Below are 27,204 nucleotides of genomic sequence, written 5' to 3'. Positions count from 1 at the left end.
AGGGCAGCCGTGAGGTTTACCATTCCTAAATTCATAATATACCTTGTGTCCATCTCATAAACCCAAACAGAGATGGTGGTGCTGTAGGGTACAGAATGTTCAGCTGTAGCATGGCCACTATACTCCAGTGTTATTGGTTTCCACTACCTGCTGTTTACAGCGTGAGCTCATGGCATACTCCCCTCGGCTTGTGCCGTTCTCTTCTTTTCGAAGGGGTTTCCTGGAAAAGAGCAGAAAAAGATTTAGCTTCAAATGACTGAGGATGCTATTGATCAGGTTGTAGAGGCTTGAGCTTAGTTCAAAGAAAACACAATGTCTCAAAGGCAAACAGAAAAACTAGGAAAGGAAAACACAAAGTATACTTATAGCAGGTTAAATTTGAATTGGTTTTTTTTTTCTGCACACCATATTTGTTCCATTTTACAATCAGTGTTTCAGGAAGCCCCTGTGCACACTTTTAGATGCTCCTTGAGACACTAACAAAGTCTGGATTGATAAACAGCAGCACAGGTCATCAAAGTGAGTTATTCTGCAGTTCAAATGACTTCCCGCAAGCCGTAATGGCTGCTGGACTTAAAAAGCTGTGGTATGCGCTCTGGCCTGTCCGTTCTTTATTACGATTTGAAATATGCAACCTGACTGCAGCCAATTGCCTTCATAACTGCATTAAATCCAGAGCTGCCCAAACAGCGGAGCACGCAGATCCAATCTGTTGATATTTTGTTAAATCATGTCAGTCACATATTGACTTAATGGTAGAGAGGGCCTGATGTAAGAGCTGAGAGATGGATGCTGGGCTTACACATTTTGTAAGATGCCAAAATGAATATCAGTAAAGGTTTGAATTAGTTAGGGCATATTTAATCCTTCAGCTTTTGCAAAGTAAGTCTGTACAGAAAGGGGCCACATGAAAGCAGCTATCGACAATGTTCAATAAGGTAATGGAGTAGCCTGATGCCAAACTACCACGTCATTGCTAAAACAGTAGGGCTTCAATAGCGACTGGTTTAAGGATATAAAGAATCTCCATAGTGAAATTGATTTTTAACAATACCTGATAAATATTTAAAGACAGCCTTAATATAACTCGAAGGTTTAAGTGCTGAAGTATGCCTCCGTAGAAACTATTAGCCTGCTTCCTTTTTTAGTAAATCCGAATTAAGTGAAATCCCCTAAGACTACAGTTACCATGGAAATGACATTAAAGTTCACTAAATTCACAAACTAGTGAAATTTCTATCAAACTGATAACTAGAGAATTGCTCAACAGCACAGCAATAAAACTACCATATATACATTACCATTCAAATGTTTGGGTGACCCTATGGTGACCCCAAATTTTTTTAACAGATTTCACATAGATTTTACAAAATACCTGCAGTACAAAATAATATGATAATCAAATTTACACAATTTATTTTGTAATGTTCTATGGGATTAGAACATAAAAGACATTGACTGCAGCTGAAATCAAATACTTTCAGAGTATATACAGTATTCAAAGACCCTTTCATTTATTTGAGTTTTGTTAAACAAATACAATTTAACCACAAGTAACAACTTTAGTACACAGAGCACTTACATTTGAAAATGTGACTCGCAATTTTTATTTCCCACCATTACTATTTATTTATTTATTTGTTTTTGGATCTTTTTGCTTTGTACGGAGCCCCGCACATGCCATGCAGGAAAAAATAGTAGGCTAAATTGTGTGCATGATTTACTATTTCGTTCCCTCGATTTGCTAAATCGTGCACAAGATTTATAAATCGAGTGAACGAATTAGTAAATTGTGCGCACGATTTAGCAAATCGAGGGAACTAAATAGTAATCATGTACAGTAAACCCTTTTAGTACATCGAGGGAACGAATTAGTAAATTGTGCGCACAATTTTTTTTTTTTCTGGCATGTCATGTGCAGGGCTCCGTAGCTTTGTATCAAATGCTGCAATTATTCAACTCAAAGTTGTCTGGGGTTCAAGGGTTAGAAGGCTTAGAATTGTGTGGAAAAAAATGTGAATCTGACTTAGAATGAAAAGTGTGAGGTCACTGAGTTCTACACTAAACACACCAGAAGCCTGAACAATAACAGTAAATACCAGAACGAGAGATTCCACATCACATTAATGATTAGGTCAGGAAAAATAGAAATGGTCATGAGAAAAGAAAACAACCTGACCTTTACAGAGCCAATCTCTACTGTCTGCAGCACTCTGTGGGTCTGTCTGGAGGACAAGTCTAATTTCATAAACAGGGCTTTGAGCTCATTAAAATTGACCCGTTTCTTCCAGAGAAATACACAAGAGATAGCAACTTGTTGAATGAAGGCTGCTTTTGCAGACAGGATAAGATAAAGAGCATTTGTTTTTGCTGACCCATATGAAATGTCATTGGTATGTGGAGCCGAGCTACAGCTTCAACATCCATCATTTAAACATGGTAAAATGCTTCGTGTTTTTGAACCTCGTTAATATTCATCAAAGAATTTAAAAAAAAAAAAATTAAAAATCACAACTGTTTTTTTTTTACATTTATAATAATGTTACTTGAGCACCAAATCAGCATATTAGAATGATTTCTGAAGTATCATGTGACACTAAAGACAGGAATAATGACTGCTGAAAATATTACATTAAAAATACTACTGAAAAAAGTTTTCGAATTGGAATAATTGTTCACAATATTACTGTATGCACTGTATTTTTTATCAAATAAATGCAGTCTTGCTAACAAACAAAAATCTTGCCAAGCTCTAACTACTTCTTTAAAGGCAGTATATGTTTCAACAGATGGCTCATAGTAAAAAACATGGTCCAAATTTGTTGACTTTCATAGTATGGGGGAAAAACAGTTGAAACATTCTTCAAAATATCTGCTTTTGTGTTCTGCAGAATTAAAAGTCATATTGTCTGGAATGACAGGAGGGTGAGTAAATAACAGGATATTTAATTTTTGTGTGCATTATTACTCTAAGTTATAGTTACTTTTTCTGCTGTTTGATTAGACAGCATATGATTATGAACATAGACATTGTTCCTGCTTTTCAGCTTCTAAAGAAGACCTAGTGTTTCAAACCTTGAGCAACGAATACAGCTATACCTTCAACTGAATTCCTTGTCAAGATTGATTAAATGTTCAGAGGTAGCTAGCGCTCATCTGTTGTGATAAACACAGTCTCTGTCTCTTGGGCAGGACTGATGAGACAATCCCATAGCTCTGCAGGGGCCATCTGTCACAAGATGCCCCAGGCTGCAGGGCTTTCCTATAAAGACCTCCTCTTGCTTTGCATGATTTACACATGGGAAAAAAACTCTGCTTCATCTGATTTTTGAGGGGAGGAGTGGGGAAGGAGAAGGATAGCAAGAAAAAAAAAAAAGCAAAGGAAACAAGATCTTGCTATCCTCCTTCCTTTCAGAAGTCAACACACAGAGAGAAATAACATAGTTACATTATCCTTGACAAAACATTAAACAGAACATAATTAGCTTAACTAAACACAAGTTTATAGAAGCATATTATAAATAAAAGAAGAGCTGTAGAGCTGCACTGTAGGGCAGGGTCACTTAAGGACTGGTCTTTGTCTATCTGAGATGCTTGACGGTGGGACAAATAAAGAACAATTCGATGCAAATGGATAACTCAGACTGCATAATGAATAGTCAGATTCTTTAAGCAAAGAAGGCCCTTTGGATTGATCACATCAGCCATGTCTTCTCAATTCACGTACATCCTGTCTGGTAGTCCAATGCATTAAAGTACTGTTTATGCTTTTTCAGCTAAACAGTAGTTTTCCCACTGAGAGCTTGTTTCTGTCCCCCCTCCAACCTGCTAAAGGCTCATGGACTCCAGCAGTCGTGCAGATGTCCCTCGAGTCGTGTAGCTCTACTGCACCGTGTGCAGATGCCCTAACAGTCGCCCAGTTTCTCTGTGGACCGCTCAGCTTATGTAACGTGCCAGGACGGGAAGCTAAAATCTCCTTTATCTTTCCCCTGAAATCAGCACTGAGCCCGCTTGCTCGCACACTCTCTCTCACTCCGTATCTGCTCTCTTTACCCACCTTTTCTCACTGATGGGAGAGCAGCACCTGAGAGGTCCTCGTGGCCATTCCCCAGCATTTCAGCACACTGTTCGGTTGCCTGGGTCGTACGTGACCTCTCCTCTGAGATCAACACATAAATCCTGAGGGGAAAATGTGAGCCAAAAATGTCTCTCGGATTAAAATAAATGCTGATCAGGAAGGATAAGTTCTGAAGCATAGCTGAAGTTAGAAAAACAAGCGATAACTTGTAAGAGCCGTTCTCTTCCTGTGTAGATGCCTAAAAAACTATTTATACTGTAGTGACAAAGATTATTATTGTTCTTTTTTTAATTATTATGATTTTGGATATGTTAAAGTTTGGCTTTAGAGACACGCTATAACAGCGTGAAACTATTCATTTCTTTATTGAGTGTACCTTTAAAATTCAAAGCTGAATAGAATGTACATAAACAGTCCACATATTTACATACACTCATATAACACTCAAGGTTTCTTGTTTGGTAAACACAGGGTTGGATCCTCAGTTAGTCTTTTCTAATTGAAAAGAAGCCTGGAATATCATTGCAAAACATTAAAAAAAAAACATCCTCACCTCCAAATGTGGGCCTGGGCCCTTAATAATACAAGATGTGTAGTACACACATGGCTATACACAACATTACAGGTAAAGGTAAATATTTTATAACCTGGCTCTTTGGAATAGGCACCAGAATGTATTCATTTCCTCTGAACATAAACAGAGTGGGCTGAGATTGTTTCCATATAACTGTAGGATAAGGATAAGTTAAATGATGCTGTACAACTGTCATGCAGCAAGCTGTCATGTCCCCATCAAATCTTAATAACTGGATAGAATATTTTAATTACCCCCCCCCCCCCAGATGTCATTAATCATAATACTCAACTGTTTTATCACAGTATCACAATTAAACAAACTTAGAAGTGATAAAAAAATTATCTTCTAAAATGAAAGCAGGCAAATTTATTAAACAACATAGTCCCATTTGTCCCCCCAATATCTCATCAACATCTTTTTAATGTAGCAAATTTTCTTGGGAATATTTATCAATTTATTTTGTAATATTCCTTTAAAATTTGTAAAATTTTGGTTTGTGGTATTAGTTGGTTTGTGTCTTCAAAATTCAAAAGATACTTAAAAAAAAAAAACAATTAACCTCAAGCTGACTGTCAATCCCTCAATTATCCTTCAATTATTTTATGTTTTTTATTTCTATCGCGTTAGGCATCTTGTAAAGATCTTTGTCATTTCTTGTAAAGTTTAAGTGCCCTGAGCTTAACCAGAGCATATTTATGAAAACCTGGTGTACTCTTTTAGAAATCACAACAAAGGAAATATATATATTTTTTTTAAATTAGAGAGTTCAAAAAGGTACATAAAGTTGTCCAATAGTGGTACTGTCTAGAATGTTTATTACCCTCAAGCACGAGTGTAACACATACACTCAAATATTAATCAATAAGAGATGTTTTCCAAGGTGTACAGAATGTGCACATTTTTTTTTACCCTGTGGGGGGGGGGGGAGGGGGGCAGAAAAAGGCTGACAGACAATTCAAGCCTTTTTGGCCTCAGTGTCTCATAGAGCACCTTAAACACAAGCCTAAATCTAATTAACATTTTTAAATGTGAATGAAGTTCACCCAAAAAGTTATTTTAGGATGTGCTGACTGTAACTATGCATGACAGCATTTAACAGTGCTGCAAGTTCAGCAGAGCTAAGAGAGTGGGGGCGAAAAAAAGACAAACTGAAGTTATGTTTGCCCATCTTATCCTGAGGGCTTTTGAATGTGTTTGTTTAGAGTCTTCATTATCATAATTACACTAACGTCCAATGACCGGAATGCTTTATCATTCGTTTACAGTGGTCAAAAATCACGAAGCACCACATTTCTCTCCTCTAAGATCTATTCTTCACTATATGCACTGAGCAACTTTTCAACAAAACTGCTTTAGCTTTCCCCTCCAGTGACTCTAATTCCATTAAACTCATTACAATAAGTGAGCCACACCAGGCTTCAGCATACAGAAGCCATAAAGCAATGATTGAGGTAATAATCCGAGCCTTCACTGGGACATTTTAGCAACTGTTTGAAGAAGCACCATTTGCGGTGCATCGGTCATTGGGCATAGCTAAATGATGTGTTTCGCATGCCATATAAAGGAAGGCATTAAACATTTCTCTATCTTCATTTTGGCAGACTGGGCAAGCTCATTAGTGGGGAAATAGCTGCCAGCTGGGTTTTTCCTTTGGGAGTTGGCTTCCTTATACCAAGTTCTCAGGCAAAAAAAGAGGCAATGTGTAACAAACAGATTCACCAAGTGAAATGATTCCAAAACAGAGCTCATAACAAGTCCCCATTTAATAGCCAGGAGGGGATGTTCCACAGCTTTCATAAATAAAAGATTAATTTCCAGAAGACTGGAATGTTTTAACTTTAACAGATTGGATCCACCTCCGCTAGTTTCACTGGAAAATCTGAATAGTTTCAATTTAATGAGAGTAGCTTCGGGATGCAAAACAAACCAGGCCAAATATAGTCAACTTATGTTTATCACATGGAATCTGTTTTTTGGGGGGTTGAGGCAATCAGTTCTGGTCCTGCAAGGCAATTTGTCAATAAAGCATTCCAGTTATGCTAAAATATACAGCTATGATGCAGATATAACAACTGTGATGTAAATCACATTCACAAAACTATGATTAATGAAACTGCGTCCTTAATGTTTTAATTATGTTGTTACCATTTATCACAAGCAATAAGACACAAAAGGTTGTGCAACTATGGTCACAGTGCACACAGATTGCAGGTAATTGCAGTGTGCTGACTCTTCATTTGTATATTTAACAAAATTTCTTCCCCTTCCTTTTTGTCATGGGGAATACCCTGGTTATTACTTGCATGAGACTCCTATGCAACCAGCCATTAGATGTTTTATAGATGAAACCTGATGATACCTCCTATGTTGACCCACCAATTTAGGAGTGTTGTGGTTAAAGATCGAAATGTTTGAGGATGGTTGGACCCCCAGCTGATGATACCAGCCAGGATAAGGCTTCTAATGATATATCATCATCCTAAGCTAAGTGTGAATTCACATTTTTTTTTTTTTTTTTTTGTTTTGTATATTCACAATCAGCACCCAAAAAACTAGAAAGGTTTAAACAAATATGAAGAGGAGGAGAACACCTGCAGCAATAAATCATCATGATAAATAGACAAAAGTTTCAGTGACATGCTGCACTATCACAGATAAAAATGGTATCTCAGTGGCTCTCTTTTGACTAAAAGTTACTTCTCTTTTTAGCCAGTATTGGCTTTATATGGGATTTTATTACATGGTCAGGTTTTCACAAAATGGTATGCAGCCAAAAATGTTTGAGTTAACACTATAGCTCATAAATAATAAAAAAGTGTTGAAGCTACTGCAGAAAGTGATATAGTGATAGCATATATTAAAGGTCAATGTTCATTCCTTAAATAAAAAATGCTTACTAACTCCAGCCTGGCAGATGAAAGCTTTTATGATTACTTAGAAGAGAAATAAAAAGAAATATGATACAGCAAAATGCAAAATAGCAATACATCTGCTAAATCTATGAATTGTCATAGTTTAGCCCTGGATGTATCAAAGACAGTCTGGAGCCGCTTTCCTTGTTTCGCTGTGTGAGTGATTTGGACTGTCTGAGGCCATTTCCCTGTCTGCAGCTGATTTGACAGGCCTCTCAATTGTTCCCTTGACAGCATGTCACTGGTACCAAACCCAAAAGAGCAGCTTAAGGCTGACACACCACGCAATGCTAATGCCTTCTACTGCACCATCAGTGCAAAACACATTCCATTTTTCCATAACCATATCAAACTAAAATAACAACATTCACAATTCATGTTTCAGACAAAAAAGCAGAGATATCATCTTTTTTGCCTTGTTATCTTTGTTATTAAGGAAGCATGAAACAGATAAACACAGATAAAACGCTAATGGAATTTTCTCTGTTTACCTCTAGGCTTGTATGGTGCTTTAAAAAACAAAGTCAACATCAACCTAAAGGTATAGTTCACTCAGATATTAAAATTTTGTCATCATTTACTCACCCTCATGTCGTTCCAAAAACTGTATGATTGTTTTTCTTCTCTTGAACATAAAAGATAATTTAAAAAAAACGTTTTTTTTTCTCTAGTTGAAACTTTCTTCAAAGTTATTTCTCTTGTTCCACACAAGAAAGAACTGAATTACAAACAAAGGCAATGACCAAAACTTACCTCTTATACCCAAAATACTTTGCAATTTAATATACATGGCCAAAATTATATAAAATGTGTAAAAAGTTACAAATTACACAATGCTCACATTTGACTAACTTCTGTTCTTGCTCTTTTTTTAAATGCTGGCTCTGAAAATGAAGACAAGTAAAATCAACCAATACAAGAGATGCATAAATAAATACAATACTGTAGCATAATATATCTAAAACTACAGAGATTACCTCTTAAGGCCTTGTAGCAAATGATGGCAGTCAGGAGGAGGAAGATCACAGATGCCCACAGCTTACTGTCCCCAGTACTAAGATCTCCATCTCTCTCCTCCATGGCCGTTATGGGGGATACAGTGGAGGGAGCCACTGTAAGAGAGACAAAGTTATTTAAAAAGCATGCAGAGCACAGAACAATAAATAAAGACAGAGGATATGCAGGATAAGGATGTGCAAAACTGCATCAAACTAGTGGGGGCTTAAGGAAGCCCTGAAACAGCTAAACGCAGAGCAACAGAATGCAGGGTTCTCATTTTATTTTACACTAAAAAAAAAATCACAGTGCTCATGGCAAAAATATAAAAATAAATAAAAACTCTCAACACAAAACAGTGAGATGGCCAAAGGACCCCTGTGTACATGTGCTACATAGACCCAAATTTAGGAAGTATTCTGAGCTCAGTTTATACAGCAAGATCACAATCATTATAAAAATTTGTTATAAAAGTGGTGCTTTGATGCTCTGTAGCTAAGTAAATTTAAAGAAAACAAATTCACAGAGCACCTCTGACAGTTAGAAAGACAGCTTCACTAGTACATTAGTCAGTTGTTGGACCTGTCCCTTAATGTAGAGAAGAGTACTTCTACCAATCACAAGGCTGCAGCATTCTGCTCTAACACCATTTTATCATTCCATATCCGAGAGGCGCTTTATGTGGTGGACCATTACACAGCCGTCTCATCCAGAAACATATTAGTGCTTCAGGCTGCTCCTACCTTTCCCACCACTTTAAAGTTTGGGATGAGTTTTCTCTGGATGGTGAACTAATAGTGGCACCCTGCTTTAGTGAGCAGTTTTAATGGTACTTATAAAAATGCCACAGAGAAGGCCCCTAATTAACAAGTTCATTGCCCTCATGAGCACACAAGGCTACTGCTTCTTCTCTCTCACCCTCCCTTCCTCTAGATCTTCGTTTCCTCGGCTTTCCACTATCGCAAAACCTCACTGTCTCTCTTTCATTCTGTTTGCTTTTCTTTACTAAATACCCCACTTTTAGAATTGAGCTCAGATTCAGATATATCTGCTTCTGAAAACTCTGTTGACAGGCCCACAATTTTTTTATTTGGCGCATGGCAAGCCACATATATTACTACCTGTGAGTTAGTCGGCAAAATTCTGTGTTCATGCTTACTATCTATTTGATAGTGACATGAAAAGGGGAAGCTCGGCAAACAGAGACAATTGTGGAATCATTCCACACATTTTCGCCTCTGAAACGTCACTTAAAGCTTTGTTCTGCGGTATTTGAAACAGTCCTAGAAACCAATTTATATTACTACAGACCTCAGTCGAGCAAGAATCACACACACTTTAAAATCATCTCTGCAGGTTAAGGCATTTAACCAAGGGTCCCAGAACGGAAAGAGACATGCGTCGAAACGATACAGGATCCCCATACAGTGCGACCAACCACTCTGAATCACATGTGACAATTCAGTCCAATGGAAGGGCGAGCACTTGTGACAGGGTGGGGTGACATAACGACAGGAAGCTTAAAAAGCACATGCGCGTGCGAACCGGCCATCAGCTTCTAGGAATGGAGCAAGTGCTGGCAGGGATGCCGGAAGTTATGGCCCCTGAGACGCAGCATCTCGTTCCTTCAGGGGAACCATGACCTGGAGGACGTCCCCTTCAGGAAAATTGAGCTGTGTCAAAACACTATGGTAACGAGAATACCTACGCGCGAGACTCTCAAAGGCCCCACCCACAGCTTTACAGCGCCGGGCAGGGGGGCACTTCACTGTGAGAGAAGATCTCTAATGACCGAATCTCCATGTGCGCCATCGAGGAGAAAATAGGACACAGGATCTGGTGTGCCCGTTTGTACAAAGGGTGCGAGCACAGGACTCCATGGTGGTTGAGTAAGAGGACCAACGATGTGTTGTCGGTGCGCACCAAACGTGGTGACTCTTAGGTCTGGGAGAAAGTGTTTAGTGATCGAACACGGCCAGCATTCCAGAACAATGATTATTCCACTCAGATGCGACCAACCACAGACCACAGGCAGGTGGCCACTTCTGACCACACCCCAAACCGGTGGGTATGAGTCTGTCGCTGCGTTACATGTGACAAGGGGTGTCCAGCACGGCCTGAGACAATGAACAAGTTTCTCTCCACTGTTAAGGCACGTAGGCACCTCCCGTGACCTTGACATGCAAAGTTGGTTCATCGCGAGAAAAACCTTGGTCTTGAGCCACCCACTGTAGGGGTCTCATGTACAAGCAGGCCAAGAGTTATCATTGTTGCGACGCAGCTAATCCATCAGACAGTGAGTGACCAGCCTTCTCCTTACTCTCGCGACTGGGGTGAAATGGATCCGAGCAGGAGACATATGTGCCTGCATCGGGTCGAATCCCACAACCATGCCCAGATAATGGTTCTGTGTACTGGAGACAGTGAGTGCCAGCCTTCTCTTACTCTCGCGACCTGTGGTGAGGATCCGAGCAGGAGACATATGTGCCCTGCATCGTGGTCGAAGTGTCGGCCCCCACCATGCCAGCATAAGTGGTTCTGTCTACTGTAGAAAGCACACTTTGTTGGCGCTTAAGTCTCAGCCCCAGCTCTTTCATGTGGGTTCAAGCTACTGGAGAAACCAACATCTTGATGTCCAGACACCATCTGCTCTGATTTGAGCCAATATCAACAAAATCGTCGATGTGGTTGAGTCGTGAAAGTGTGAAGAGTGCAAGGCCAAAGAAAGAACCGGTAATTGTTAGGCTTTTTTCCCCCACAAAAGCAAACCTCGGAAACTTCCTATGAGAGGAAGGATTGGAGATATTGCCATCGTTTTAGATCGATCGTGACACACCAGCCATCCTCAGACTTGGTCTGAGACACAACCTGACCGCCTCAACCTCCCTCAGAGGAAGAGATGTTAAACACGTGCTTCTCACTCGAGAAATTTTTTTAATCTTCATCTTTAATTTGTATATTTAACTTCTCATAGTCAGATAACTATTTTATTTTATTCCTCAGAATTCAATTCAGTCAAACAACCAGACGAGTAAACACGGTCTGGTGCAGAAAATTCACATTAAAACAACTAAATGATGTAATATACGCGTTTCCCTCGGCAGCACGCGAGCCGCTCAGTCACACAAACAACCTTCCAATCCCCTCAGAGAAAGAATGGCCACATCAGCGAACTCCTCACTCAGAGGGGGAAAAAAACTGCAGCCATGGGCTTCCAAGCCTCGAGATGATCTCTAGAATTTGAGGGATAGCGGGTGGAGATATGAAGAGCCGTCTCCAACCAGTCTGCCAGCTCATGGTTGCTGATCCCCGCAACTGTTCAGTACCCCCGCTGCCTGCCTCAGCAGCAGGCAGGACCAGCGATCGCAAGATCACAAGCATGGGACACACTCCTCGGAGCGGCCCAGCTCGAGAGCGGAATGCTTAACAGAATCAGAATCAGAACTGAGCTTTAATTGCCAGGTATGTTTACACATACAAGGAATTTGTTTTTCTTGCACAGAAAGCTTCCAGCAGTGCAACAGAAATGACAGTGACGGAACAAAAAACACAAGATACATATAAATAATAAACAATAGAAACAGAAGTAAGGAATAACAATATACAAATTGACAATTGTATGTGCAGGGTATATTACAATAGACAGTTTTGTATGTACAGGTATATTACATCCAAATTTGAAATGTAGACTAAGGTATGTGTGTTCGACAAATAAGTGTATGAGTGTATAAATAGTGTTGTGTGTTCCACAGTTATTGTCAAGTGTTCATGGAGATGGACTGCCTGAGGGAAGAAACTTGTTTCCTGTTTCTGGCCATTCTGGTGCTCAGAGCTCTGTAGCGGTCGACCAGATTATGCTGTTTCATCATAATATTAGGCATAATATGCTTGTGTAACTGATGCTTGGTTGCAACTGGCGAGCTACATCGATGCCTCCATATCAATATCCTTGGCAGGGGAGCATCGCGCCCTCTACCCGGGGGGGAAGACTGCAGTGTGGGCTTCTGAAATCCATGAGCACCGGGTGCCGAAAGCAAAAACCCACAAGAACAGCCCACTGCTCTCCGCCCTCGGCGAAAAGTGGGGCCGGCCTTCGAGAAAAGCTAGTGAAGGTTCCCACCTCAAAGCGACCCCTTCTGAGAGTGAAGCAATGGCAGTAACCAAATCCCTCGCCAGTGCAGCAGAGTCAGCTCCCTCGAGAGCTGACTCTGCGTGGCTTCGGCTCTCAAGGAGACAACAACACACAACTGTGTGTCCCCACCACAAATATCTTGTTTTTTTCGTCTTGCGGGCATGGAAAAACACACAGCCTGAATAGGCCTGCTCTCACCCAAAACTTTTTGCTCTGACAGCTTTGACATAATAGAGCTTATCGCAGTGGACAAACACAACACGTAATAAGACTCCACAAACAGATATAACGACTAAGCTTAAGAATTGAGGTTTTTGAAATAACTCTTCTATGCTTAACCTGCCTGCATTTGTTGATAAAAAAATACAGAAATTACTCTGTCTGCATTGGTCTAAGTGATTTCCTTCAGTAACCAGTCTAATATCTGATTTGGTACGCAAGAAACTTGTCCTAATATTATCAAGGTTGAAAAGCGTTTGTGCTACTGAGGATATTTGTGGAAACCATGATCAGTGTTTTTCAGTAATCTTTTGAAAAATTGGAAAAATTCATAACATCTATTTGAAATAGAAGTTTTCTGATAAATGCAAGTCTTTCCGCGTCAATGCTTTGAGTAAAATTTAATAGGTCACTGATGAAAAGTATAGATTTATTTAAAAATGGGAAGAAAAAAAAAATCTTACTTGGACCTCAAACTTTTAAACGGTTTTTATTATTATATTATTATAATACGTATATGTTGTGAACTCATTTACACTCATATTTTCTTACCCATTGCATCACAATCAGTCTGGTAATCATAGATACGCATGAAGAAACATTAAAACTTGATGTGGTAAATCATAGATAAGGAAGTTAACTATGAAACGGGGTCAGTTCGAGAAAGGTTCACCAGTCTTACCAGCTGAGCACGGCTCCAGCACAAGAATCAGCATATCTTTCAATGGAAGAGGAGCAGTGGTACACACTGTGACAACTTTACACAGAATAAATACTACAGACACACACCCTCTGTTATTTCTCATTAATTCTCACAAAAAACTCCCATTAATTAAAAGGTGGAGTAAGGTATTAGCCAGGAGCTTCCAGAGTATTAATTTTTTTTCAGACTGTGGGGGAAACTGAATAATTGTCCCTTGGGGTCGAGACCAATGCATCAGCAACTTCTATGGCTTCTCTCTTGCTGTTTATCATTCTGATTGATGCACCAAGCCTCACTATTTAGACCCGATGGAAGAAAAGCAAACGCATAAACTGCAGAAATTATTCAAAAGCAGAACAGTCACTCTTGTAATTGATTACCCAATTCAGATTCTTTATTCTGAACTACGCCCCACACCGGAAATCTAAAATACATTATAGAGAAGGCAGAAAAGCTTCAGGGCAAGTGAACAAGGTCTAGACGAAGATGACTCCGTGACCTTATTTAAATGTCAAAAGTAGACTTGTTAAATTTGTAAAAACATCTACACGAGGACGTATACTGGTTAAATACACATCTAGTAATACCATACATAAGACATACCATACAGCAAAGTATATTTCCGGTGCTTTTATTTCCTCTACTTTCACACACAGAATTTGTTTGATTGTCTAGGCTTCTCCTGTGTATTCTTTTTTTATGCTCATGCTCTCTGTATGAATAAATTAGCGCATGAGCGAAATTACCTATATTTGAATAATTGAGTGTACTGTCTGACTGGAAGAAAGGGTCGGTCATCAGAAGGATCTTAGTCTCGATGGCCCCACAAGCTGTGTGTGTGTTTACCGAGAAATGATGGCTGCCCCAAAGGATGACCTCCGTGGCAAAGAGTGTCTAGCTGAGTGAACTAGTAATTGACCTTGTGCATCTGTAGGGACTGTCGGAGCACACAAGGGAAAGGGGACACTGTCAGCCACTTTTCATGTTGGGCCAGTGTTGACAGTGATTAAACGGGCCGGCGGGGTATAGTCTCGGACCTGGTACGCACGAGCCAAAGTATGATGCGTTTCCCACCGTCGGGCAGAAGCTCTGCTGCGCTTCACTAAAAACACGCCCTTTACATGCCCCTAGGAACAACGTTACGCAACCCATCCAACAACAGAGAAGAATTAATCAGAAAAATAATCAGAAAGTCCCTGGAACTAGTGCGATCACAAAACAAACATGATGAAAGCGGCCCTTTGTTTGCATGCTTTGTTAATTATTTTAAACCTTAAGCAACAATGTTTTACAATAAGTGATACATTGATCATATAATGAATTAATTTATCAGGATTAAAAATTAGTCACACAGAAATGAAGCGGTAACCTATAAACAGTTATTTAATTAAACAAAAAGGACACAGCCTACTTATTCAGTTGGGTCTGATTCTGTTCATTTGTTGTAATAGTGTAAGTGGTATTTTATTATTCAGTCTGCTTCTGTTTTTTTTTATTAAAAGTAGAGTATGTACTTTGTATTTTATGGAGCTCATAATGAATTAACATTATATATAATATGACATACAAGACATATCAAGACGAGACATATGACAGATTAAATATGTTACTAAATAAATACACGATTGTTATTGAGAATGAGAGGCTGACGTTTGATTCCTTCAAGCGGTATTTACCATGTTTACTATGGTAACGTTAAGGCTAGCGTGCAAAGTCCTTTGCATCGCTTAATATTTCTGCCTTGTATGGTGATTATAATCCACATCAGATCTCAAACATTAGTTATTTTAAACACTCGTTGCAACCTGAAAGTGAGTTTTGAGCTAAAATTATTTGAAAAGTCTTTAATGCTGATGTTATAGCTGTTAGCTTTATGAAATGATCCGTGGTGTGTCGATGCTCTCCAGACGCAGAAAAACTCCATCTCCGTCAGGTAAGCAAACTGATGAATTATAATGTATATGTTGTGCTTGTCACTTCATCATGTTGGTTGGGGGAGTGGTTAGTGTGCACGATTGGCATGTTGTCAGAACCTGACACCTTAGGTTTAAATCCCAGGTGAAGCATGTATATAATTATAATAAATATTTTAAAGTTGTGTTTTTATTGTTCTGTTCTTGTAATGTGTTGTAACATCTTCCTGACAACTGAATGAACTCTTAGTGAATATGTTATTTTGGTCATTAAAAATTGACCTTAATTAAAAGACATCAAGCCACAACGCCTGGCATTTTACATATAAAAGACTTTTATTTAATCTATTAATTGTTCTGCTGCTTAATTCCACTTTTTTACTTTGCAGGAGTTAGGTTAAGACAGATGTGACGATTGTGTGGTTTGTTCCTGACCCTGTTGATCAAAAGCAGATTTCAGGTCTCGAAACACTTGTGAAACGCTCAATGCTTGATTCGCCTTAGTCACGTGACAGGGTGTTCAAATCAACACTTCGGAGACGCAGGTTTCGAAAACATCTGCGCTTCAGGATCTCGACACAGTGTCGAAACGGTCAGTTCGCCATCAGCCATTCCTAGATTCATACAAGAATGATATTTTGAATATAATTATGATGGATATTTTCTTAATTAAATTTTCTGTCAACTGATAATTTTTCAATTTCATATTTTGTAATTGTTTTGGGGTTTTTTGCATACTTTTACAGTTTCACAGTTTAATCATAAACTTCAGAAACGACTTGATGTCTCCGGCGAGGTTTTTTGAGTCACTGTTTAACTTGCTGGATAGTTAGATGCCAGAGAAGTCTAATAAGGCCAGTATAGAAATCACTGGACAAAATGTGCATCGGCAAAAGTGTGCACCAGAAAAGGCTTATAATATCCAACATTAAAAGCATGGATGTAAAAGTTTAATGCGAGTACCTGTAACTTGTACACTGTGAACAGCATTGTCTCCTGTCTATGATAAAGGAGCAGCAGACAGATATCAGCGGTTCGGACTTATGAAGGCAGAGCGAACCAGGCCTATTAGATTAGGCTATTTTTTTGTACCTGCTCTCCTGTTTAATGGAGTTACATGGCTCTCTGGATTGATTGCTGGGCAAAAACTGATTTTAAAATAAGATGATTGACAGGCTTCCAGATATAAAAAACAAACAATAAAACTCCATTGCGTTGAGCTCTGCACATTTTTTGGTAGACTGCCACAGAAGGAGCAAAGTCAGGGACGTTTTAAAGTAATTGATGAGAAATTTTTCAACTCCAGACTAATTTTTATTGCTCAGAGTATGGGCTCATCATTCTTTTATTCACTCTCACTCTCTCCTCAGTTGCAGTCCCATCTGCTGATGTCCTCATACTTGAATGTTATCCGATATTACAAAGGCAAGAAGTGGCTGCCACTGGCTTTGATCTCACAGAAATTTAGATGCCGTTAGGCATGTGAGACCTTCATTCTGCCAGACTGGATCACTAGGATTTAACTGAAAGCCCCCAATCACATCCATTTGACGCCTGAGCCACAGACCCTCTTGCGTTTGATCGCAAAGCGCAGGTAGAGAGGGCCTCCGCTCTCCTTCTACAACGGGAAAGTCTGCAGGCAGAGAGGGAGGGATCCCACGAAGGAAAGTCTGCAGGCAGAGGGAGGGAGCAATCGGGGCCTCCCCATCCCTGTGGGTGGCTCATCCACACTCATGACAAAGTGCAGTCCTAGCAAAGGCAGTGTCAGAGCCTGCAGGCAAACTGCTGCTTCCCCCAGCCTACCTAGTTAGTATACGCAAACAGGAAAAACATCACTACATCAGCCAATGACGATGAGTGAGTGAAATAAAAAAAAAATAAAAAAGTGAGTACAAAGCTGATTCAAAAGCTGTGGGGGTGTGGAAAGCTAGAGGAGTCGGGGACTGTTTGATCGGATGAAGGCGACCTCTCCAAAGTCTCTGGCACATATCCTAAAGCCCTCTTTTAATTAAAGCTAGGAGCCTGGTGCAGGGCCAGACTGCAGCAAGCCACGTCCTGTCCATTCACGGTTGAGGGGATGTGATTGAGCCAGACCGTGACTCCTGACATTTGCCAGCGGCATTGGGCTGGATGCTCAAGAGGGAGAGCACGAGCTAGAATAAAATAGTTGTGACTTCAGCAGTGTCTTCTGTTTATGTATCTACATGTAGATACATAATCACTATGCTTTTATCAACAATTTATTTGATTTTTATTTGTATTTTCAAAACATCAAAGATAAACATTTTCAAGATACAAGATACTTTTCTTACTTAGGAGAGTCACTGATTTGTCCATTTTTGAGTTACAGTAAATACTGTTACATAATTTGCCTGCCTAAAGTTCCAGGCAGCTCATACCGTATCCACTGAAATCTAGTCCAGCCCCGCCCAGATAGGAATGTCTGTGGAAATTTTTGATAACACTTCTCCTCAATTTAATTTGACCTTTGGGTGAATACAGTTTAAGCTAAGTTTTCTCATTGTGCAGCCTGGTGCACTTTCATCATGAATTTAGACCTTTTGCCAAGTTTCTGAGTGAAATAACAGTTGGTCGTTCGACTGCCTGCTGACATCCCATTCAAAACACAAAAAGCTAATTAAATCAATAAGGAGAGCACGATTCCGGAAACTGCTTAGAAAGGCCACTGTAGTAGTAGGTCCACGATTCTCGCCTAAATTCCTTCCCTTAATTATACACAAACATTATCAATAAATGTACCGCCTACATTCAAACAACAGGCCACACCTGCTTTATAGGTCACAGAGATCACAATCCCACCTAAATCAGACATTTTATGTAAATCATTTCAATTCAGAAAAACTCTATCCATTCTATCTGAAACAAACTAGCTAGTAACAAACTGTTTCCCAAACACAGTCGCATCTAGTTCAACTACATAGGGCCATTGTTAATGAAGTCACACTCGTTGTGTAGTAGTGGAATAACTTCTGCTATTTAATCGATTAGACATCTCTAAGATGCTGCTGTACTGAACATGGCACCTGATAACTAATGTATTATTTTTTGTTTCCCGTCACTTTGCTTTATTTGATGTTTGATTCATCGCGGATTACCTCTTACGTCATTACTCTGGGGTTTTCCTTTTAGGTATTTATGCAACATGCGCACTCTTCAAAATGGCACTTTTAGAAGAACTAATACGTTAGATTAAAATCCATTATATTTAGATAGAATGGAATATATAGATTGTACTGCATGTTAGCTTGCTTATTGTGCCCAAGACCATATTTATTTAAGCCCATATTCCTTGCTAACATGAAACTATGCTTCTAACCACAGCTCAAGAGCTGTAGTTCTACCACCTAAGTTTGCGACAGTTTGCAAATTTTCGTTTGAACTATAGTTTTTAGGTGAAAACACTGAATCGTTGAACTACTGAACACTGAACAAAATTATAAACGCAACAATTTTCTTTTGCCCCCATTTTTTCATGAGCTGAACTCAAAGATCTAAGGACTCTTTATATATGTACAACAAAAGGCCTATTTCTCTCAAATATTGTTCACAAATATGTCTAAATATGTGTTTAGTGAGCACTTTACCTTTGCCGCGATTAATTCCATCCACCTCACAGGTGTGGCATTTCAAGATGCTGATTAGACAGCATGATTATTGCACAGGTGTGCCTTAGGCTGGCCACAATAAAAGGCCACTCCTAAAATGAGCAGTTTTATCACACAGCACAATGCCACAGATGTCGCAAGTTATGAGGAAGTGTGCAATTGGCAGCATGACTGCAGGAATGTCCACCAGATCTGTTGCACGTGAAACTGAATGTTAATTTCTCTACCATAAGCCATCTACAAAGGGCGTTTCAGGAGAATTTTGGCAGTACATCCCCAACTGGGCCTCACAACCGCAGACCACGTGTAACCACACCAGCCCAGAACCTCCACATCCAGCATCTTCACCTCCAAGATCGTCTTGAGACCAGCCACAGCTGCTGCAACAATCGGTTTGCATAGCCAAATAATTTCTGCACAAACTGTACAGAAACCGGTCTCAGGGAGCTCATCTGCATGCCCCCTCAACGGGGGTCTCGACCTGACTGCAGTTCGTCGTCGTAACCGATTGAGGGGGCAATGCTCACATTCAATGGTGTCCTGGCACTTTGGTGAGATGTTCTCTTCACGGATGAAATCCCGGTTTTTCACTGTACAGGGCAGATGGCAGACAGCGTGCTATGGCGGTCGTGTGGGTGAGTGGTTTGACTGATGTCAACGTTGTGGATCGATCGAGTGGCGGTGGGGGGGGTTATGGTATGGGCAGGCGGATGTTATGGACAACGAACACCGGTGCATTTCATTGATGGCATCATTTTGAATGCACAGAGATGCCGTGACGAGATCCTGAGGCCCATTGTTGTGGGCATTCATCCACTACCGATTACTGATGTTGCAGCATGATAAATACACATCCCCATGTTGGAAGGATCTGTAAACAATTCCTAGAAGCTGAAAAACATCCCAGTTCTTGCATGGCCAGCATACTCACCGGACATGTCACCCCATTGAGCATGTTTGGGATGCTCTGGATCGGCGTATATGACAAGTTGTTCCAGTTCCTTCTGATATCAAGCAACTTTGCCACAGCCATTGAAGAGGAGTGGACCAACATTCCCCAGGCCACACTCAACAACCTGATTAATTCTATGCGAAGGAGATGTATTGCACTGTGTGAGGTAAATGGTGGTTCACACCAGATACTGACTGGTTTTTCGGACCCCCCTGGACCCCCCAGATACTGACTGGTTGCACATTTTAGAGTGGCCTTTTATTGTGGCCAACCTAAGGCACACCTGTGCAATAATCATGCTGTCTAATCAGCATCTTGATATGCCACACCTATGAGGTGGGATGGATTATCTTGGCAAAGGAGAAGTGCTCACTGGTAACACAGATTTGGGACAGATTTCTAAACAACATTGAAAGAAATAGGCCTTTTGGTGTACATTGAAAAAGTCTTAGATCTTTGAGTTCAGCTTATGAAAAATGGGGGGCAAAAACAAAAAGTGTTGCGTTTATAACTTTGTTCAGTGTATGTTGGGTAATGACGGAACTTGCGACCATAGTTAGCTAAAGATGCTTTTGGGAAATTCCCCCAGGGCAGCAATTTGTTTTTAATCTCCAGAGATATGTGGCCATCCCAGATTGCATTGTTTATAGCAACAGTTTTAAAAGCCCAGTATGTTACTCCTACCTGCCACTTAAACTTACTATCTTATACTGTAGATGTTACTTCGTCTTTTCATTATATTAACAGAAATGCAGAGTCCACACTGCATCATAAAGTGTACTGTATCATGAGTTAGTTGGCAACAAAATAAAAAATAAAAAACTAAAAGGTGAATAATACCTAATGATTTATTTTACATTTTCAAATACAGAAAAAGGAGCACTACAAATAAAACATTTCAAACTAAATGCAAAGTGCTGCATCATGAGAATCGTGATCAGCCTCTCTAGTATGTAATTAACCTAAACTGGAAAGTATTAATCAGCAGTGCATAAAAAAGCTTTATGGCCTCCCTTTCAATCTGAGATTATTTGAGGGTCTTGAACTTATTTCCATCTTACAGTACTCTCATGTGCACAGAGCAACTGCATGGCTTTCCGCCAGTGATTGTCAATCTCCTAATGCTCCTCGATTACCAATGTCCTCTCAAATAAGACAAACTGGATCATGGGGAATCAATCCATGCAACATTAGCAGATAGGCTCGACAACACATTGGACAGAGTGGAAGGGGAATGCCACAAGTGTGTGAGTAGAGGTGAATGGCTCCCAATTCATCAGATTCTCTTACTTATGCCAGGTAATTTCCCAATTTCACAGTCAGTGGGGGTTAAACCCCTCATCCTTCTGCGCTATGGTCCAGTCATGAGACAGCGGACAAGATCTTGTGAGTATGAGGGAAGGTAGCTTTAAATTTCCTCCAGTGTTTGGAAATATATTTGAACATCAATAGAAACATCTGATACCTTAAATGAAAACAAAAAAGTTTAAAATGAGCCAGGTCCACCAGCTTCTTTTAATCCACACTTAGAAACATAAAAATGTATAAAGTAAGTGCCTTGCTTGATGTGAAGTATATTTGTCAAAATAGAAGGTTATTCTGTGAACACAGAGCCAATTCAGTAACAGTTGTATATTATACACACACCACACCCTATTCACTGAGAAATAAAACAAAACAAGACACTATAATAGTTCATTGTGAGTGACCATGTTAGCATTGCATGGTCACTATCATATAGTGCACCGATCTTTAACTGTGGGATCCCTCGACTCATCCACCTATTTTCATACATTGTTATATAATGTAGCAAACTTTATAGAAACAGAGCCACTGACTGCCTTCTCACTGTGCAGGACAATTTTACACTTCTGGGGACACAGCAATTTTCCCTATAGCAAGCTAGGCCTACTTGCACACATTTGATAATTCAGAAGTGTGATAAGAGGGAAAATTTTCTGCAATTGGTCACAGTGTTCAAGCAAAAACATTGCCTAGTATATCAGACTACCTGCTGTGGTTTCACCTGATGGGGAAGATACGGACAAGACAAATTTGTTTCGCTTTATTTGTGTTTTGTCACAATGTGTTTTGATTTGGCTACATTAATTACCTTCCTAAGACACTGTAACGCTTAATGTTGACAAGCTTTGAATTAGCATAAACAGGCAGATACACTTGCAAGACCAAAACAGCCCTCTGGACAGGGGAGACATTAGCTTTGCTTTTTTCTCATCCTTTACTTTGATTGTCAGGAGGGGGAGTCAAGCCAACAGGCCCGGAGGGAGAACGCCTGACAAGAGGAGAAAAGTACTTGCCATTTCAAAGCTCTCCGTGTTATCCTGTTGTTTTTAGGCAGCAACTTTCTGCCTAGATTAAGGAATATCCTCACGTTCCACAAAAACAACTAGTTTCAGTGAAGTAGGCCTATATGTAATTGTTTATGAGTAGAGTAGCTTTATTAGTGATACAAAAAAAAAAAAAAACAGTCAACAAAACCATTAATCTGAAGATATGTACTAGATGATTGAAGGGTCTAAAGATACAAAACCTAGAAAAGCAAAATGAAGATTATTGTACATGTTATGTCAAATAACCACTAAATGGCAAATTTGTCTTTCCGTATCTTCCCATCAGATGAAACCACGGCAGGTAACGGCACATTTCTGGTATACTAGGCAATTTTTTTTTTGCTTGTACAATGTGACCAATTGCAGAAAATTTTCCATCTTATCACACTTCTGAATTATTCCAACTAGATACATTTGAAGTCCTGTTATTATGCTACTCTGTGAGGTCGTCACCGGTCTATTAAAAGCACAACATATTAAAGCGTCTTTTGGGGTTTCCATGTTTTCTACATAACAAAACCAGAAAAATCGAGCGGGTTATGATGTCATTGGCAGGCAACACAATGACACTGTGGACACAGTCTGTGTCACTAGTTAAAAATTGCTTTATTTCTCTCGATTTAAACATTGTCTTCTAAACATTTGGGATAATGTAAGTACACAAGTCAGCAAAACATATGACACTGTTCTAGTGGTTTTTGGATATTTTAATAAAAACATCTTACATATTGTGCCTTTAAGTATGTGTGTTATATCATGACAAGGGTAATGTAAAAATAGAGGAAATTCCACTTTCCTTCTTTGCGACCACTACTGCCACTGCAAACAACATTTTGATTGGCACATAGGTTAGCACCATAAAAATAATATCAAATTCTTCGCACCTTAAGCCTGCAAAGATGGGCTCTCAGTGCTTTTAGGTTACTAGAATTTGTCACAATGGCAATCCTAGTGTCTCTGAACACCTCCGTGAGGTTATCAGAGTTAGCCATGTGTTTCTGACTGCCACGCATGCCCCTTTTTTGGGCTTTAAAAGAGTGTGTTTTTTTTCAAGAGCCCAGGAGCAATTCCATCTAATCTAGTTTTTCCCTCATCTACATCCTCAGCAGTTCTGCTAAAAAATAGATTCAGACTAATCTCAAAATAAAATGTGTACACTTTGGTAATATTCTGGGTTCAATCAGTACTGTGTGTCTGCTCCAATTTGGTAATTTTATGGGTTCAATCAGTACTATGTGTCTGCTCCAATACAGTTTATTATGAAGACAATACAACTAAGAGCAAGCTGGAGAAGAGGATGTGTAATAAAATAAGCTGCTTAAAATATCTTATTGCTTTATTGGTATGAATCTGGTCTGCTTTTTTAATTTGTTGGAATGTCAATTACTACTTTATGAATCTGTTTTATCCAGCAGGATGCTCCTGATATTCAGCCAAAGTCAAAACTTGCGTTTTAATCCTACTATTAGGTTTAGGGTAGTAGCGCTTCTTTTTGCAGTCAGGCCCTCCGCAACTAATACATTCCTCAGTTTAAACCTTTTATCGCTGCTTCAATAGCAACAGGTGTGGGAGTCCTCATTAAACGCAACTTCCTCATGAATAATTTTAATAAGCTAATGTTAAAGCTATTTCACCCCTAAAGGCAAAGCCTGTCACAAGTCTTCAATTGGTACTTATCAAAAACCGCCTTTTACAGTTAAATCCTCAGCGCACATGCAGTTGTTAATAGCTATGTTGCATTTCGCCCTCAAACCATTTCATGTCACAGTATGAAAAAATAATATTAAAAGCCTCTCAGGCTGTTCATGCAAAGTATGGATTTTGTTTGCTTCATATCTGAAGATGTAGCAAGCATGTATGCACGAGGCAGGTATTGATGCAAGGCACATACTGTACCATATATTTGTCATAAATCTCACAAATGTTTTTCCCAAGAGCTTGCCATTGTTGTGAGAGTACATTACTCGGCTTAAAGCAGAAGTCTAACACTCCAGAGGCAGATTGATTTCACAACCCTTTCAATGCTGAGGCCTCATTGATCTGGCTTTCCTCAGTGCCTGACAGGGACCCCTGATGACAAATCTAAAATTTCCACCTCCTGTAATGAAGGGGATTGAACTTTGTGTCAATTGCGAACAGCAACATAGTTTCCGGCCATGTTGATTTCTCAAAACAGGAGGTGTCAGGAAATGAAAATTGTTTCAGCAAGAAGGGCAATCTATTAAACTGCTTATAAGCTACCTTCAAAACGACAGCGACAAAAATCTGATTAAATGAACTTGCCTGTCTTTATGGAAAGGCATGCAGCCACAGCCAATTCATTCATTTTGGGGGGATTGAACTCACTGCAGATTCTGAGAAATGTTCATGACACTGAGATAAAATCACACTTGTTAAAGGAAATCCTAGATTGCAAGATTTATGTTTGATGCACAGAAAGGTACAGGAACAGCTCTCTGAGGTGATGCAGAGAAATGGTTTAGAGCTTACAAACTGTGTTTGATTTAAAACATTTGCAGAGGTCAACATTTGCCAATGTTATGAACCAACTGCTATTCATAGTTTTTCACATGACGTCACAGCCTTATGGGAATGCCCACCTGGAGGGCAAAACAAGGCTTTTTCTTCCGCTGCCAGCCAGTTTGTAATAAGTGCTAATGTACTAAGACAGTGATTTTAAATAGCATACATGTTATTGATGATGCCCACTATTCACAGGCAAGCAGATGCAACCAGAATATAAATGCAACATGCCAAATTCAAAATATAAAACCATTTAAAGAAAATATTTAATGTGGCTTTAAGACAGTGATATTGGAGGACCAAACTTAATATGCTCCCTTATTAATAAAACATACTATGTACAGGCAAGCAGATGGACCCAGAATATGAACCAACACACCAAGTTTCATATTCAGCGTTTTCCCATAGAAAACCATTATAGAAAGAAAATGCATAACATGCACATTGCATTCACATTCTGGACTCATCTGCTTGACTGTATATAGTAGGCCTTATAAATAAATTTTATACTGAATATCACTTTATACTTTTAATATCACTGTCTCAAGGTGTGGTCACATTAGCAAATCTAGGCAAAATAATTAAAATAAAAGCTACAAATAAGGTGAGCAAAAAAGGTCCATTGTCAATAACGTAGTGATGTACAGACCACTACTCACACACTGTCAAACCAAGCAGCTTTGTTTATACAATGGCCAAATCAATCATAACCGAAAACATTCTTTCAACAGAAGAAAGACAGTCATACAGGTTTGAATGACATGAGGGTAAGTAAATGAGAACAGAATTTTGATTCTCCTTTAAGCCATGTTAATAACCGTATTAGAATTTCCTGCTGTTTTGGTGATTGAAATACCATGGTAGGTAATGTACATGGATATCAAGTGCCTAAAACTTGCAGTTTTGTTCATATACCTTTGTTTTTCTTCTTTTGAGAAATATTTGTAGATTAAAAAACAGATGGAAAATTGACAGGCCTGGGCTGCAGTTCTATGGATGTTCAGCCCTTCGAGTTGCTGTACCAGTCATGTGACTGAAAACAATGAAGTAAGACTGCTGAAGAGACATTAGAGGGTAGCACTACTCACCAGTTGGGAGCCAGAAGCCTTGGGGGGGTGGGGAGGAGGGGGTGGAGGGGGTAACGGTGGGTAGGGCCTACACTGGCATGGCAACTGGCAGCTCCCTTCCAGCGGGTGCCACTGTGGTTCGGGAGCATGATTTCTGGAGCTCCCCTCTTGCAAACTAGGGGGATAAGAACAGAGGACAACTTAGATTTAGTTTTTGTCACTTTCATCATCATGCCATGTGTAGCACAGCAAAAACTGCAATAGTAAAATGAGATTTTTCGCAATAGCCCTTAGAATTTACAATGAAGAGAACATCATAACAACACAAGCACTCTCTCATATTTTCTCTCTGCATGCTGGCGAATGGGAGCTCCCTCCCACTAAAGTGGAGACTGAAGGGTGTGTGGAGGCTGAGGTCTCTCAAAGAGAACACCCACCCACACCGCAGAGCCTCGGACCCCCAGAAGAGTGGGAGTAACGAGGGGTGAACCCTGACACTGCCACCCCCTAACAGGCCATCCAGGAAACACTTCTCCTAGTCTTGAGAGCGCTGTTGCCACGGGGGACAGTAGTAAAGGACCAAAAGCCATGTCTCCAGAACTAAACATTGTTCAGTACCTATGAATTTAGCTGGTGCTGGAACCAAGAGGAGGGGATGCTATTTAAATAAAAATTTAGTATCAAATACCATTGTAGAAATACTAGATGTGTAATGTCAAATATTACACACAAATGGTCAAGGATATTTTACTTTGTGTGTATTAAAGTTAAATCTTCCGAAACGGAAAGCAAAGATCTAAATCTAAAACATACTGATTAAATTAAAAATTATATAAATGTAATTTATGATTTTATAGTTGCCAACTGTATCTGACATTAAATAGGTATACAAATACATAAGTAAATATCTAAATAACTAGATATATTCATAAATTTCAGAGCAGTAGAGAATCACACAGCGAACGTTATGCACGTGCGCATCCGCGACGCTCGGTTATTGAACCTGACAACGAATTATTATAAACGACTGAACTGCTCAGTCCAACTCACCTGAAATAACGGAAGAAGAAACAGTGAGAGAAAACACTGACTTAACAAAAACGGCAAAAAACCCAAACTAAGCGGCAATAAATTTCGGATAAACATTCCTCTTGT

At 39.6% G+C, this 27,204-nt stretch overlaps 1 pseudogene; it reads right to left on the bottom strand.

Annotated features, from left to right (window-relative positions):
* Positions 1–27,204, bottom strand: LOC122141082 (annotated as a pseudogene).

This window comes from Cyprinus carpio, chromosome B20 (genome assembly GCF_018340385.1).
Source record: "Cyprinus carpio isolate SPL01 chromosome B20, ASM1834038v1, whole genome shotgun sequence".
NCBI classification, from domain to species: Eukaryota; Metazoa; Chordata; class Actinopteri; order Cypriniformes; family Cyprinidae; genus Cyprinus; species Cyprinus carpio.
Note: the sequence above shows the minus strand (reverse complement) of the source record. Positions and strands in the feature narration are given on the sequence as shown.